Raw genomic sequence first — 17,944 nt, forward strand, 5'->3', positions numbered from 1 at the left:
AACTAATCATGTTTTTGCCTCAGGAGAAATTCCTTAACAAGTTTGTACAGGAATTTAAGTAATGTAAGTTACTAATAAAAGCACTGCCTTATCTGTTTCTTGGAGTACAGCTACAGCGTATGCTCATCCGACAGATAAAAACGATGGGGCTGGCATTTAGTTCAACGGATATACTAGCAAGGAATAAGAACAGCTTTGGCTCCTTCCAGTCCTTTAACCATTGCAGAAAAGTAACTCGGTCATTTAATGCACTCTCACTACTTGTTCTGTGTTTGTCCATGTGGCACCTATTCTATTTGCTGTAGGACCTATTCTATTTTCTGTAGCCAAAAAAGCACAGAAATGCTTTGATAAATACAAGTCCCTACAATTCATTACACTTTAACATTTCTAGGTTGGAACTTTATATTCTTGTTACTGTGGCTATGCTAAAGTAACCCTTTGCAAGTTTAATCTGGTGTAACATTCAGCATTTAACTTGTTCATCTATACACTTATGGAGAGCGTACTTGAAAATCCCTACTGTTGATAAATTCACAAAAATCTTTTAATTGGCCCATCTGTGGACCACCATCTTTACCAAAGTCTTTAAGGCTCTTCTCTCCTGATAATATATTTCTCAAACTCTATCTCCTCTTTAGATTCTTCCTCTAGACATGTTTGGATTTTAGTATTGGACGTGATTCAGTACTAAAACATACCTACACTTGCATGAAACCATTTTGAATGAAGTGTGAGAATAGCAAATAGGAAAATATATTTTTCATGTTCCTCCATTTTAGAACTGAGTATATTTTCTTCAAGATGTCAACAGGCAAAATTGCTTAATGGCTTAGAACTAGAATTAGGAAGGGGAGCACTCTTGATCATACTGTGAATACCTGATAGGAAGTATTTGTAATATGAAATTCTATCGTATGAAAAGCTTTGTTTTGAAAATTCAAATGTATACTTGTAGTCATGCACACCCCTGTCTTCCAATAGCTCTTCAAATTAGAAATAAATTAAACAAAGTACTTGAAAATAAAATAATTTTCTGTCAATTTTTAGCTACGTAAAGCAAGAAATCCCTAGTGTCAGATAAAGCTGAAAAGAGATGCCTCTGTGCCATACCACAGACAGTGGTTGAAATGCTTTATTGATGGAGTGCTACTTTAGCTTGCACATGGAATTCATTTTAATTCAAGTATAAATACTGCATTTCTGGCTAGACTTAGGAGATTTTTTGGCATTCTTGTTGTTCATGTAGGCAAGTGTTCATGACACATGCAACATAAGAGAAAATAAATTTATGACTATGTTATTTAAGTATCTACAAGCATATTTATATAGAAACACATTTTGGAGGACTCGTGTGTTTTCAAACATTGAATACATTGTTTGCACATCTTAAAAAAATCAAATAAAATGCCTTAAATAATAGATGTTGGATATACCGAGTTAGAAAATACAGTAATTCATAGGTGCAACAGTTTTTGAATGTCTGCTAAAGTAAACAGGATTCACAGTTCAGCAAGACTCTATAACAGATCAATTTGCAAATGCTAAACTTCCATAAAGCCTGAAAGATATGTAGGTTTTATACCACTCTTGGATCGCTGTCTTAAAGAGACAGTTGCTTCCTGTGTAAAGCAAACTTGCTGGGTCCTGTGATCTGTACCGGCAGATGGTACAGGTTTTGACATGGACAAAAATCCAGTGCAGGGGAAATTCCCTTCTGACTTTTTGCCCTTCCCCGTTTCCCCTCCTTTTTGGGAAGGAGCAGCCATGCTGGAATTGCTCCACTGGGAAGCAGCTGCTTCTGTGGTCTGGCTCCTTGTCCTACCTTCAGGCTTCCCAGGGCTGTGAAACAGAAGATAGAACATGTGTGCTCCTGCGTGTCTCCCCATCGGCTTAAGAGTGGGCAGCAAGGAGAGACCAGTGAGCTTGGTGATGGCATTGTGTTAGGCATCTTTTGGGGCTAGAGTAGATTAAATTGTGATGAGGCACTCTGCTGATGTGTATCCTGAGGGAATCTCACCATTACAGCCTGGTTCAGATTTTACATTATTTATTGAAATAGTCTTTCTGAAGTGTGAGATTTCTGGGGAAAGGACTACATTTTACATGTGGAAATTTTTAATAATAGGTGAAGAGGCCATATTTTACAGTGGCCTTTTTGCTAGAAATGGGGATCACTGGGTAGCAGTGCAGAATCTTTGCAGCAGAGCTGGGGTTGTTCTCCACTGAGGAAAAAAGAGAGAGAAAAGTGGTGAGAGCTGGGCACCATGCTTTGCGCTGCCTGCTGTCGAGCACCGATTATTGCCAGTTTTAAGATAAAATTGAGATGTTGAGAGGTGAACTGGGGCTAGTGACTGTGCCAGGAATAATTCTAATCTCAGAATAAGTCTTTAATCCTTTAAGCCCTTGTGTCGCTCACTTTTGGTTCCCTGTAAGGGTGTGATTAACATGTACTCTTATGCCAGGGTGCGCTCCAGACAGAGGTCTGCAGGACCATAGCAACTGCAGAATTCTTCCTTCAATTTCTTACATGGAAAGTCATTCTATTTTTGGCTCTGTTTCAGGGGTACACTAGTGAAACCAGACAGGTTTCATGCTTCCTGTAAAATACCAGCTGATTTTGTTTCTGTTTTAAATGATTCCAGTCTGAGCAAATCCTTTCCTAGAGCAGCATTGTCCCTTTTCTACTTCAGAATCATAGGTGAACAAACCTGATGCCTCTCCCTAGCTGTTTTCGTCTTTTGCCAGGTCCAGGAGCTGGAGAAAGGCTGTGGTGTGCAGAGGAGCTAGGGAGAAGGTACCTCACGTATGGCCTTGAACACCAGCTCCCAGGTGCAGATGTGCCCAGGTGCTGCATGGAAGCGAGCAGTGAGAAGGTCCCCCCAAAAGTCCTCATTTATTTCTAGGCAACTTGCTCAGGGAAATGAAAGTCAAAGAGATCAGAGCCATGGGTCTAGTTCTTTTAGTGTGTTTAGTGTGTGTGTTGCAGTGAGAATTGGTTGGGTAGGAGCTACAGCCCGTCGTCTCCTTCGCAGTGTCAGCAGAGCAGAGGCAGAAGGCTGTTCTGTGGCTGCTGTACCACAGACAGAATTTATTTCCCTTTCTCAGGGAGCTCAAATTTATCAGTCAGGGAAATGCAGCTGTGTGTTGGCTTGCAGGAAGGCACAGTGGTTCTCTGGCTGAGCTTTTTTTTTTTTTTAGTACATGGAGGGCACTAACGTTCTTGGGGAAGAAATGTAGAGGTTAGGAATGCAGAAAGTCAAATAGACAGTGAAAATATGGAGGGAGGCTCTGCCAGGAGCTAAGATGAAGGATTTGGAATGAGGTGTTCATGTAGATATTGTTGATAAACAGTGTGGGAGGGTTTTCTTCCCCAGGAAAAGACAGAAAGGCATCTGGAGCTTGAAATTTAGGGGGCTGAGGCAAACCAGAGTGCAGGAAATCCATGTGTGCATGAAAGTTAGAAGTGCGGACAACGAAAGTCGAAACTATTACAGGAACAGGGAGCCTATTTCATGACGTTTGAAGACCACAGTCTTAAGTGGCAGAATTGTATATGTGGGGGAATTCTTTTGCAATCTGTACGTGCGGTTTGCACTGTGGCATTTCGCTGCCCAGAGGGGAAGGAGGAGCAGCAGCAGTGATTCACGTACTTCCTGACTGTGCATTAGCATAAAGTCAGTCACAATTTGTCTCTAAACTGAGCCTTGTCATATCCAAGGTCTAACATTTTAGCTATCTGAAACTTCCTCATAAAATGTTGTGACAGAAAACATCCAGTCTTTCAAAATAATTGATTCTTTTCTTTTGCAAATGAAAGATTAGCCCAAGAGTGTTATGTAGCAGTCTTAGCCCTCCTGCAGTTCAGCAGGTGGTGTATACAGCAACTCTTTTATATGAACCAATTATAAATTTATGGCACTGGGGAAGACATTGATGTGACTAATATATATATATATTTTTTTTTTTTTTCAAAATTTGTGTGAAATAGAAGATAGACACGGTATTTTTTTAACTGTATAATGGAAAAGTATAGCTTTCTTAAGTTACAGTGGTGTTGGACGTGTTCCATATTATTAAGATTACATTAGTTCTCATTATAAAATTTTAAATCAACTTCATAAACTATGCATGGATTAAGAAATCAATTTTGGGAGTAGTAGAATAGTGATTCTGTTTTATTTTCAAACACTGAACCTCAAAATAGACCTGAACATTTTAGCCTAAGGAATAAAATGTGTCTTCCAATACTAATTCATTTAAAGTGAAACTAATTAAAAGTTATTTGAAGTTGTATAAGACTAGAAAAAAATGGTATTAGTGTTACAGTGTACCCACTAAAGTATTAATTTCTTGCTTTACTTATTTTACATGTTGTAATAGTGCTTTAAAGCTTTCTAGTATTAGAAAAAGTCTAAAATCTGATGTTTTCTGATACCCCTGAATTATTTGCCTGGAGAGCAAGTATGAGTTTTGATGAACTAACTGCCTTTCTTAATTTGGCTTCCATTTTATCAGGAAGATTTACTGATGGGTAGAACTTACAACCCTGGCTGAATACTTGGACAGTTAACATAAAAGTTATGAATTTGGGTAGATATGTAATCAACTTAGAAATTATTTTGTGTGCAATATTATCAAAGGAATTTATCAGTAATCTTGAAATCAGGTCCTAGATGTGCAACAGAGTCAAATGTTAGAACCTAATAGCAGTTGCAAAAATATCTGTATAGGAAATATATTTCATATTGTATTATTTTTTCCATAACCTGTGGTTAAGAGTTAACTGTTTTTCCTTTATAATAATATATTAGCAAGGCTTACATGAAACTATTTTTTATCTGCTAAATAGTAAATAAGTGTATATGAGGATATAGAGAATATTTTCATATATAAAATAAGTTTACCAGTGTAACGCATTTTTTCAGGACTGACCAAATTTGTGGATATTTTAGACTGTGTTATTGGTAGAGTATCTAACAATAAACCTTTTATGTTTCCTTAAGAAAGTATATGTTGGGAGAATATGAAGGAGGTTATTCAACTGAACCGAAGGATCAAGATGAAACAATAATTTTGCTGTAGTTTGGCAAAGGGGTAGACTGATATTCTTCAGAAAATACCAAATATATGAGCCATAATCATGTGCCACCTGCTAGTGTTTCTAGGCACATATTTGGCTAACCTGTCAGCCTTGGCAGGTAATCTTTTTATATCCCTCTCTACTCCACTGTTCGTGAACATCTCTTGTTCCTATCTTCTGGTATTAGCCAAGATTTTCTTTTAAATTGCTGAAAAGAACATGCTTGCTGAAAAAAGAATGGGATAAAAACATGGAAAAACTGCATTTTATAGTTATGTATTTTTTAACAATCTAGCCAGTGCTGATCATGAAAAAGAAATCTTTTTTATGATAAATTTACTGGGTAGGAAATGTTGGCAAATGGAGAACTCTCAAATTATTATTATAATTGGCAACTCTGAAGAACTTGCATAGCTCTCTCCTCAAAATACTGTACAAACAATCATTCTTCATCATGAGACATATAAAATACATAACTGCCATTTGATTTTTGACCATAAACACTGATTCTGAGGAATTTCTGTGTAGTGGAGGTTAATTAATGTTCTAAGGATCACCCATTCCTAAGTGTTTTGAAGCTGATGAGATGAAAGGCAAGATAGACATAACGAAAATAAGTAGGAGGAAAAAAAAAAAAAAAGATTTCAATAGAAAACAAGAAAGAAGAGATGATCCGTCAAAAATTCAGGGCAAAGGTAAAGAATGTAGAATAACTGAAGTATGATTCTCCCCTTTCTGTGGAATCGTATTCTATTGTAAAAGCAGGTATGTTATATAAATTAATGTGCTACTGCTTTAGCACCATAACTACTATACCTGTAACATAATTGTAAATCACCACATCTGTCTCAGTCTGACTTAAGATTTTATAATCGTGAAATAGATAATCAAGTTGTTGTCTTTCCTACAGAACATGATTGTGTCTGAAAGCTACCAAGTGTTTTAAGAACAACATTCCACATTGGTCTTAAATGTTCCACATTGGATCTCAGCTCAATTTAATCACAGTTTTCTATATACAGCTATTGCAGAAGCATGCCTGTGCTTCTGCCATGTCCTCATCTATATTTATTTTTCCTATGCTCTTACTGACTTCAATTTTTAATATATTTAAAAAAAAATTACTTCTCCAAAGAACATTTTTTTTTTTAATTTTCACAGGCTATTGCTATCGTTTTGTTTTTCTTTTTTTAACTGGTTTTGAATCATACTGTCTTTTCTGTTTGCTCAGTGCTTATGAAACTTAAACAGCTTTGCTAGCTCTCAGTAGTCTATAAAGGCGCAGGTCTTTCTTAATTCAACCTCATTAAATTTTCTTCAAGGGTTCACTGTAATAACATTAAGGCTTTTATTCTCTTTGTTAGCCAAGTGCTATGCAACCTCTGCATTGCTCACGTGGTCTGACACTATCACACACAACCTAGACTAGTGTATGTGTATTAGGTGCAGCATAGGTCATGTCTCCAAGTGTGCAATCAGGATTTACAACTATCAATGTTAAATTAAAAAACAAGACTGTTGTTTGTGTAGGCTGCTGCTTCTTTTAATTTAATACCAGACCTTTTTGTCTTTCCAGTTCAACCCTGCTAATTTGTATACGTTCTTTTAAAAAATATAAGTGACCAAAAGTAGGGAGAGGTCTATATCTTTGTTCTAGTATCAAGACATAGAAGTCAATACGTAGATTAGATTCATCTCATCTATCTCTAAATATAAACAGAGTAGGCATTTGTAGCTGAGCCGGTCATTCAACACTACCTTTATGATCCATGGAAAAAATTAGGCATTTTAAGGATGTGATTCATCTGATATTTTAAATATCTAATTCAGAGTGAGATGGATCATGTTTTCAGCTTCACTGTTGACCTGATCTGAGTTAACAGGAATGTAGGATGGCTATAGATGACTCGATGTTAATTGTCAGGAATGTGGGATGTTTGTAGATTAGTGAGCTTAGTCAGATGACTTCCATCCGTTCGTGCATTTGAAGTCTTCAGTAGGTGTAATAGGAAATAGTCTTTTGAATGTTTACTCATATTACAAATTCTTTAGGTATTTGGCAATTTGGGGTTGTATGTTTTTTGGCCTTTTTGCTTCGGAGTGCTTTTCCAAAGCTCAGCTTTTTTGTTAACAGAAACAAATTGGCAGTTCTTAAATAGGGAAAATCAACTGACAAGCACCTGCTAGATAGCCATGGTCATAGCTTTGGCCTCACCAGTTTGGTGACTGTGCTTGAGCTTTGTTTACACGGACAGTATGTATGTGATCAGCATCTTACTGGTTTGTCTTGCTACTGCTTCTTCCGAAGAGTTTGAGTAGATCAGACCTAATGGCTTTGCACAGCTTTTTACTGTCTTATCAGCAAATGCTGCACTGTCTTTGGAGTTCTTCCAGGAGTGGAATGCAAAGTATCCTGTCATTTTCAGGATGGTTCTTTTGACAGAGTGTTGGTGAGCAGAGGGAGAAACTATCAGGATTCTGGAGAAAAGCAAGTGTAAATAAACATCTGGAATGAATTTGCAAGAATTAGCTGTCCAAATAAAGCAATGTGGTGATTTTATGACACCTTCCTGAGACTGATGTTGAGTGAGCAATAGGAAAGTAAAAAAATCCCATAATTTCTACTCAGATGCATTCTGCCTTCTGATCACTAAAATATGTCTTTTCTTTCAGGAATTTTATGAATTTAAGTTATTGGCATACTGTTCTATGAGAGAAAGCACATTTAATCCTTTTACCCAAGAATCACTTTTAAGTTTATGTCTTGGCATTCTGATTTACCTTAGTCTATATTAGCCCAACTGGCTGTTCTCACTTAGCCATACTGGCACATAATACCTCTGAGAGCTTGTTTGTTTTTCTTGCAAGCCAAATCTAGCCATATTTAGCGGTTCTGAAATCATTTTTTTTCCTGAAATCTTTTATTTGATTAATATCTTTTGGCTTTCTCAGCCTATTTGGTACCCTTAGCACTGTTCTTTCCTGTTTATCAGCTTCTTTTCAGTGTTTCTGATTCTTCTTTCCATTTCTCTCCACTGCAAAGCAGCACACCTACATGCAAACAAGGTCTGCAAGAGGGACATTGTTTAGAAAGCATAAAGGGCATTCTTACAAGATGGGAAGGAAGCACAGCTAAGGATAGCAGACCAAAGTGTTCGCTGTTCATGTCAAAGAGACACTGTGAAGGCCATTGAATCATTACGCCTGGGTAAGTTTGTATCAAGAGCTCGTGAATCATGAGCATTGCTTATGGCTCCAGCCAGAGGCTGAAGGTAGAAAGGGAGGAAAGAAGGTGGGTAAAGACCAAAGCCTGTACAAAAAATAAAATAATAAAAAAAAATGTTTGCATGTAACTGTGCTCAAATGTGTAAATTAATGGGGATAGCCCACTTGGAAGAGGACAGTATAGTACTGTAGCATTATTATATTACTGTAGTATTTATGTAGGCACTATTGACTTACAGCAGTATAGTGTATTGAGGCTTACCATCAAGGCAGGTATCTTACCAGCATTGATGTCGTCTAGGTCCAAAGAGAACACAAATGCTGCAGACTTGTGGTGCACACTCATTGTATGCAATATTAATGTCCCAGATGGTTCTCCAAGCTTGATTACAAAGAGAGCAGTCTTTTTGTATATATAGTTACCATCCCTTTAGAGCAGGCAGGAAGAAGGAATATGAATATATTCTTTAATCTCACAGTTGAAGATGTTTTGTCAAGTTGTGAATGGTATTAGTCATGTTTCTGATGCTCATCAGGCAGGTCAAGTATGTATTTGATGACATTGCATGTAGGTGGTGCCTGTAACTTCCCAAAAACAAGAACCTTTCACTGAGAATTCTGAGGTAAATCCTTTGTTCAGGGACTGCATCTGTGTTGGTGACAGTGACAGCTGAAGGCAGTGCACTGCTGAAGGGAAGCGATGGTACCAAGACCAAGGAAGGTGACTTCTCTTACAGAGAACTGAGGAAGGTCATGGTTTGTGCATGAAGTCAAGCAATGTGCATATGCTGAAAGGACCTACTGAGAGGAAGTCTTTGATGGTTGTTGAGACTGAGTTCTTTCATGTTGGTGTGTTGGGAGCTGATGGTTTGAGTTGGAGGTGTTATAGGATTTACTCCACGGATACAGTTACCTCAAGCTGCTTTGCCAGATAAAGTGAAGTCTAAAATCTGGTATGGGTACCAAAGGTACTACAGGCAGCCTGTGGTAACTAAAACCTAAGTCAGAGCTAAAACTCAGCATGACTTAGTGTTTACACAGTCTCTTGAATAGTTACATGTTGCAGTAGCAGTAGTTTAGATTAAATCTCAAATTAACATCTGTTGCAGTAATCTGATCTAGAAATCACAGTGGGATTGTGGGTTTATTGCCCACATTTTTTTTTCCCCTCCAAATTTATCTAGGTTTGAAAAGACTGGTCCATTGTCTCTACAAAATTATCCAGATGCAACTGGGGAACAAATACACTGCTAAAATGAAAACTTCAAAAATGAGAAGAAGATAACCTTGCATTGTTAAGTTATTATATATTACCTTGGCCAGGTTTCCTGAGTTTTTGGGTCAGCATTTCACTTCTCTCTAACTGTCAGGATTGAGAAGTTACTGGGAAAAGCATTCTACTGTTCCTAGTCCAATGAAGTAAAAGTTCATATGTTTGCATGTGAACTGCATTGACTCTTAATCTATTCTATAATTGAATCCAATTGCTATGCATCAGAAAAGGAAAGCTAACAGAATGGATACATGTCTAGAGAGAGTTTTCAAGAGGGAATCAAGTTCTGGTTCACTCAAAATAATAATAATAATCAACTTTTTCTTTTGTTTGAGAAGTCATTTCTTTTCACTTTCATAAAATATCGTGGCAAGTTTAACTCAGTGTCTGGGTCCTAACATATATGTCACTTCTGCCACTGTGACATAGAAGCAGGGTAAAGGAATTAATCTGCAACTAAAACCGTGCGACTTCTGTGCACTAAAACTTGTAGTCCAATATAAACGTTTTGGATTTTGTGATTTTGTGCTGCCTGTGATTTTCCACTGGCTTTAGTTATACTAATCTGTATGGTTTACACGCTGCCAGGCTGTAGCCCAAGAACTCCAGAAGATTCAGGAAATGGGGCAGGGAATTATTCCATAACTCAGTTATACTTGTCCATAACTCATCTCTAACAAGTTGCAGCTTGTATGTTTTATAAACTAAAATGAAAAATTGGAACTAGTATTTAAACCAAAACAATACTCAGAGTATTTAGAGGTTCACTAACATAGAAAAATTGCCTTGCTGAAGCGTACTGAGCATATCACACTGCAATACTCAGTCTTCCATTAAGCGTTATCGAAATGTATATAAGTTTTTGAGCTGTAAATTACAGAATGATCCAAGATTTGAGAGTCCAATTCAATACAAAATCACTAAGTCTTAAAGGTGTAAATTAAGAATTCTGTTTTATAGTTTACCACTTAAATTTTGACTTTACTGTTTTATGAAAGTGGCAGTTTGGGCTTGGATTCCACTTCAACAATGTTCTTGTTCTATGATTATTTTCATCCCATTAATGGATTTTAATTAAGTGATTTCTGATATCACAATAACAGTCCCAATAATTTGTTCTACTTTCTTTCAGATAACATAAAATTATTGGTTGTTTGGTATTTTCTAAAACTATATTGACTTACTACGTACAGTTTTATTTTTTTCAAGTATATTGTAGTAAGCATTTAGATTATATATACTTAAAATCAAAACGAGAGTATTGTTTTACATAGGAATGACAAAACCACCCACCAACGGCAATTTTCATTCCTGTTTTTCAGTCATAGGCATATTATCACAGGCATGCACATTAAGGTATCCATCCAGTACTTTCCTGATACAGTAAACTTTTTTTTTTTACAGTGAACTTTTACTGTGGCAAACTAAATTTCAGCCGTAGGTCTAAAGAGAACAAAAAAATCCCTGGCATTGCCCTTGCAGTTTAAAACAGTATTTCCTTTTCTGGAAAAAAGAAATATATTAGGTTATATGTTATTACATATTATGTTATATTCAGTCATATTCACTATTAATCCACATACTAAATGAATAGATTAATTAAAAACCCTCCTCCAAATAGATACCATATTTATAGAGATGTTTGTGAGCCAAAAGTTGTGTAATTTTCATTTTATTTAATCTTGCTTTCTTTGAGGAAACTGAAATGCACTGCAACTTCATTGTAATATTTTTATTTTTCCATGCGTGTACATACATTTTCCTATGAATTGGACAATGCACTTGGAATCAGTTTCTTTATAGTCTTGTTAGTACTTTTATTACTTGTACTCCAATAATGCCTTTAGATTTCAGTTGAAAGCAGGGAACAGAGATGCAGGGAGAAGGAACCTGGCCAGCAGCAGACAGGAATTCTGTCAAAGGACTCAGCTCACTGGCATCCTGAATCTAGGCATGGTGTGGTGCCTTTCTTGTAAAACCAGCTTTTCCTTAGTCTCATCTGTGACAATTCTAAATTCTGATATAGGTCCTTACTGTAGGGAGATCTATATAAAATGCTATCATATCTGTCAAAGTGGCACAGTTATGCCACAGATGATGTTGGAAGGTTCAAACAAAAGGAAGAGGACAATGCGTGCCATAATGTGGACTGAACCAGATGACAATAATTGGGTTTGATGTTCCATAGGTCTCCTGTACAGCTCCTCTACTGTCTCAGCTGTCTGAAAAGCTAATGTTTCCGCCTGCTGGCAGAACATCTGCAAAAACTTTAATGATATTTAGCCTTTCCAGAGATGACTCCAGAGGAAATTTTATATCTTTCTTCTTTAGCCTTACTGAAATGAGATCATGGTTTCAAAATTTTAAGTTTTATATTGACTGGGAAGGGTTTTACTTAGGATGGGATATGTGATATTGAATTCTTAAGCCTGCATATTTTGTTATCTGTTATCTGTATCTATTATCTCATTATTATGGATATTTTTTAAGAAAAAAAGAGAAGGAAATCAGACATTTTATATTTACAAAATTTCATGTTAATAAATGTTCATTAGAAAATAAATAATAGAAAACAGGCCTAGGAAGATACTAACTCATTTTGCTTACTCACAAAACAGGATTAATTCCTTGTTTGTCAATTTTTACGTGTCATTTTGACAAGTATTTCTGTAACTATTCTTTCATGCAATGGAGATTTCATAACTTCTGGAAGCAATATATTCCAAAATTCAGATCTTCTTACAGTTTAAAATGTTTTTTTAGTTCCTAGCATAAATCAGGCCTGATACCATTTAACCCTCCTGCCTCTTGTCTTATCCACAATGGACCTGAAGAATAGATGACTGTATTTGTAGCTGTTCTCTGTGTGTCTTTCCGCCACTGCTGTTGCTGAGGAGCCACCAGAACTTGAGATCTTTGAGCGGTGTTTTGTAGACAAGCTGTATTTGAATGTGCTCCCACCAGAAGGCGTCGGGAGGTAACTGGATACTTCAAAAGCAGTGCCCAACATTCTCTGGGATCCTAAGGAACACGTTCCAAAGGCATGAGGGTTTTGAAATGGAGAAAGATAGGATGCTAAATGAGCTAGTGAAAAGGGGACCTGGATGCAAGCAAAAGTTTATGCATCTTGCATAAGCTTGCATCTTGTGCACTCAGCATGGAATAATTGATGCATAGTCATATCTGGGGAAACATCACCAATATTATTTCTATTATAGAACTGACTAAACCAAACACTGGTTAACTTTTTTTTTTTTTTTAAGAGTTATGGACATGAATATGAAGTCACTCCTGAAAATCAAAAATGGCAAAGAACGTGGAATAACAGGACAGGCTCTCAAAGACAGATCTGAATTGCTTGGCAGGGTGTCTCCATTCACATTCCATGTGTTTCATGATGCCCTGGTGTGAAGTTAAGTTGGTGGGCGCACAGAATTCAGAGCATGCCTGTACAGTGAGGGGCTGTCTTCAGGAAACAGTTACTCTAGAAATTTCTCAAAAGTTAACATGAAAGCAACTAAGAGTTGCTCAGTACTTCTAGGGCAAAGACAGCGAGTGCCCTGTTTCATAAACGGGAGCAGTGAGTAGGCTTAGGGAAGAAAGGTTACCTTGTTGTACACTGTTGGTAAGACTGATTTTGAACCAGCAAATCTTGTTCTGGTACCCACATTTTCAAAACATTGAAAAAAAAGTGATGAAGTCAGACAAGCTCATTATTTTAACACTAAAGGTAATTAGCCTTTAGATTTCCTGTTTCTTGATATCTTAAACCAAGACCAAAAGCATGCCCTAGGCAGATGGAAAGTATGTATTATGCAAATGTTAGTTATTTTGCATTACACTAAAATAAACAGATAAAACTTAATGACCTATTTTTAACAGGCAGTCAAACTGGTTGGGCTAATATTCCTTTTGACATTAAATCTTGATTTACCTTTTTATTAATGAACAGATTATTCAGCAACTTCTGCACGACACCTCTGTAGCTTTCATCATTCCTGAAATGCCCTTTAAAGCATTTAAAGGTGAAAGAATATAATGGTGGTCTCCACACCCTGTCCTATTGTAATGGAGAAGTTTCATGGGGAAGGTCTCATACTGGTCTTTTCCTAATCTTTCACCCACCCAGCACAGAAAGTGAGATCAAACTCATAGATACCAGATGTGTATAAAATCTAATCATTGTCTAATAAAGCTGGCATTGTATACATATATTTCTATATCTTCTGTGATTCTCATCCATGAGCTCTGAGTATCAGAAAAGTGACATTACATACATTTCACAGAAGATGTTTTACTGATAGTATAACACTGATGCTCTTAAAATTTTCATTTAATTTGTGGACATATATGTTATACCACCATATAGGAAGAGAGACAGATTTTAAACTAAATCTGTGTTTAATTTGAAGCCTTAAAAATGATTGTTAATCTGCCAGTAGAGTTTATTTTGTATCCAACATATCAGATTTCAAATGTTATAACAACATGATGCAGATTTTATGTCAACTTAATGGAGAGGTAAGTATTTCCATGCATGTTAAATCTGTGTTGTAAGTACTGGAAGACTTGCTGTAATGATAACTTCAGGAAAGAAAAAAATAATCGTTGAAACCATTGGTATAATTTCTTATTTTGTAGAACTGATGCTTCAGAACATATGAAAAATATTTTTTTGTGGTTTTACTTTGAAAACATGAGTTATGCATTTTCAGCTTTCAGTTTTGAAGCTGAAAAAAATTGAATGCATATATATTTTTCATATACTGTTCTATTTTTGATTTAATGTAAGCGAATTAAAAGTTGTTTATTTTTTTAAAACTTTGTATTAAATGTCTCATGCCAGCCATTATGCATATAAGTGAAATATGAATTACTACATTATATATAAATGTAGTTTCACTACAGGAGAAGCACTTCTCAACAGAAGAGATGTCATTTGTCAGGTTAGTAATATCTTTCTTACAGTTATATAAAATAATGAAAAGAGAAAATTTCTCTTTAAACACCTGTTGCAATTTTTTAAATTATTTTATAATTCAAAGCAAAATAAACCTCAAACTATTAAGCTATATGAGAAGACCATAAACTTCACAAAAGGACAACTGTTAGTTCTTTTGAGCTATAGAATATTCTGTGTAGTTTTGCAATATTTTATAGATTTAAAAAAAATTGTTTAAACTTTGAGATGTGGATAAACTGATTTCTAGGAAAACATCTGAGAAATTGCTACAATACTTTATTCTATAGGAGATACTGTACAAAATAGATCAAAGTATGTTCTTAAAGCTAGGCACAAGTGGCATTTTCTTCTGAAGTCAAGGCTATAATGACAGATAAAAAGATAACATGACAAATTTGTAGAAATCTTCCTTTAGGACAACATATGTTATAGATGTTAAAAAAACAAACAAACAAAAAAAACCCACACCACTTTTAAGCAATTTGCTGTGGAAGTTCTGTGGGTATCTATAGTTACAAGAAATTTGAGTAAAAATTAGCTAGGAGGTGCCATCCACATGTGCTTCATTGATTAACAGAAAAGTTTAGTCTGATATAAGTTACTGATCTGAAATTTTACCAAGTATTTTTCTCACATTCATTTTGGGCATAACAGCTACCTTTTATGGTATCTGCTGAAGAAGAGCGTGTTAAATTTAAATACTTTTAAATACTTTTTTTACAGTGTATCTGTTTTACTGCTATGGTTTACATTTAAGAAATATGCTGCAAAATGTCAGTGTTTTGGTTAGATCTACTTGTTTCACATTAGCAAACATTACTCAGTTTTTTAGTATTCTATATTTTGGAATGATGTACACAGATTAGCAAATTATTTTCTTCTGGAAAATGTTGGCTCAAAGTCTTTGACAGTTTCAAAGGTGTCATTAAAAATAGATGGGCTTGGGCAGCACAGTTCAAATCTGGGTGTCAGCCAAAGCTTCCTTGGAATTCAAAGGCGTTTGGGAGGTGGAGACAGTAGTTTGATTTACTATGTGCACTAAATTGTAACTTCCTCCTGAGCAGCACTTGCCATTGTTCATGCACTCCAGCTTCTTTTGCAGCTTCATGATAGCTCAACCCTCCCAATTTTTGTGTAGCTGGATTTGTTTCTGATTTGATTAATAGTAAATCTGTGTTAGGGGTTCAAAAGAATCTATTGTTATCATATGGTTTAACTTTCTGCCTACAACAGGGTGTATTCTTTGATCTTTTTCTTGGTCTTAGTCTAGTCACTGTGGCTGAAATAGAGCTTATCTTTTAGAAAAACATCCAATCTTGACTGAAAAATTTCCACTGCAGGAAAACTTATCGTCACCCTAAGAAACTTCTTCCAAAGGATAACTAACCACACAGTGGAAAACTTGCACTTTACTTGTCATGTAAATTCAAGTACCTTTTACCTCAAATCATCAAACATCAGGATAGGCTGCAGAGCGCAGTGTGATCACATTCCTTTTCCTCATAGATGTATTCTTTCACTATGAATAAATCATACCTTAACTTACTTGTTAATAAACTAAATAGTGTTTCTCATGTCTGACTTCATGCAGCAGTTTTCCAGGCTTACAGTAACTTTTCTTTCTCTTCTTTGAATCATCTCTGTATTTTCACTTTCTTTCTAGAACTGTAAAAAAGAAAATTGGACACACAATACCTGTAGTAGCACAAGTGCCTAAAAGGAGGTAATGCCTATATTCCTATTCAGTATATTCACTTATCTACCCAAAATATCATAAAATATCAATTAAATCAAATGATACACTGTAATCTCAAATTCTTATTCAACATCACAAGTCTTTTTACATGCCCTGGTTTCCCATATAGAACTCCTACACTGGGGTGTATCCTGTTTTCATTATTTGTAAGAGTATGACCTTGAATTTGGACATGAAAGAGACTTGTTTGGGGCATATGGTAAGTCAGAATGGCCCAATATCCTGACTGCAACAGGAAGGGAGACAGGATAATCACAATGGAAGTTTTCTGTGGTTAAAGCTCTTCTCATGCACTCTAGATAGCCTAACCTCTGATTTCCATAAATGTGGGAAACTTCACTGCATAACGTGTAGTAGTGTGAAGCTCTGCTTGTATTCTACCAAGGAAGAAGAAACCCAGACCAATAAATGAATGCACAGGGTAGAGTAGGAACAGGGCAACAGGGCAAACATGAATGTACTACTCCTCCAACCCCTACCCATTTTTAGCTCAGGGAATTGGAAACTGAGTGAGATATTTAAGGTTTTACTGACCTTCAACGGATTACTTTTCATGAACTCGTTGAGTCTCTTCTTAAACTCATAAAAACTTTCAGCTTTCATAGAATCCTTTCACAGCTAGTTCCACTTGGAACCATTTTATTTTATTACTTTTTTTTTTTCAAGAACCTACACCTTTTATTTATTTTTAACTTCCCATTATTAAAAGAGTTTATATCTGTATTAAAAGAGACATTTAACATTTAGTCCCTATTTATCCTGCTCAATGCCATTCCTAACATTGCAGGCCTCTTATCATATCCCTTCGCTTATCCTTCTAGACTGAAAAAACCTTGCATTATCTTTGCTGTTTTCTCTGAAATATTTCTGGTGCTACAGTAATCTTGAAATTGAAGCTGGAGAAATGAAAAAAAGTTTTTAAGGTACATGTGAAGCATGGGTTTAAACAGTGTTATAGTGACATTCTCTATTCACATTTTTTTTTCCAAGTCCTACTATTCCGTTTGGTTTTTGATTGTCATCTCACATAATCACAAGATATAACATCTAATTTTGAATAGTCGTTTGAAAACTCATCATTTCATCTGTTGATTTAGGATTGTTTTTTGTTGTTTTGTTTTGTTTTGTTTTTCTGATGTGCATCAGTTCTCATTTTCTCATTTGCTATTTTATTGCCGTCTTAGCCTTAGTAGATTCTGTAGCAGTTTGTCACAACTGGACCTAAATGGCTTAGTTTAATTAGTAGCATAGTATCATCAGCAAACTTTGTTGTGTAACTAGTCCTTTTGTTTTCCAGAGTGTTTATGAGTATGTCAAATTTCACAACTTCAACACATATCCATGGAACTCCACTAAATCAGTCCTCTTCATTGAACTGATCATTTACTCTTATTCTCAGTTTCCTATCCTTTAGTCATTCTTTTTAATCTATGCAATGACCTTCAGTCGTATAATATAGTGGCCTAGTTTCTATGAAAGCTATCAGGGATTTTGTCTAAAGATTTATGTAGACATATCAACTAGTTAAACATATCAGCTAGACTGGCATTGCCACAAACTTTGAAGGTTTTGTAAGGCAGGACTTCTTTTAACAGGTCTATGCTGACTCTTAAATATATCATACTCTACCAAGAATGTCATATT

At 35.8% G+C, this 17,944-nt stretch overlaps 1 protein-coding gene across 1 annotated transcript in view; it reads left to right on the forward strand.

Moving 5' to 3' along the window:
- ODAD2 (outer dynein arm docking complex subunit 2) overlaps window positions 1-17,944 on the forward strand; it is a gene marked incomplete at both ends in the record, with an annotated part of 90,038 nt that overhangs the window by 14,165 nt on the left and 57,929 nt on the right. The gene's annotated exons all lie outside the window — the stretch shown is intronic.

This window comes from Aythya marila, assembly GCF_965140915.1.
Source record: "Aythya marila genome assembly, chromosome: 2".
NCBI classification, from domain to species: Eukaryota; Metazoa; Chordata; class Aves; order Anseriformes; family Anatidae; genus Aythya; species Aythya marila.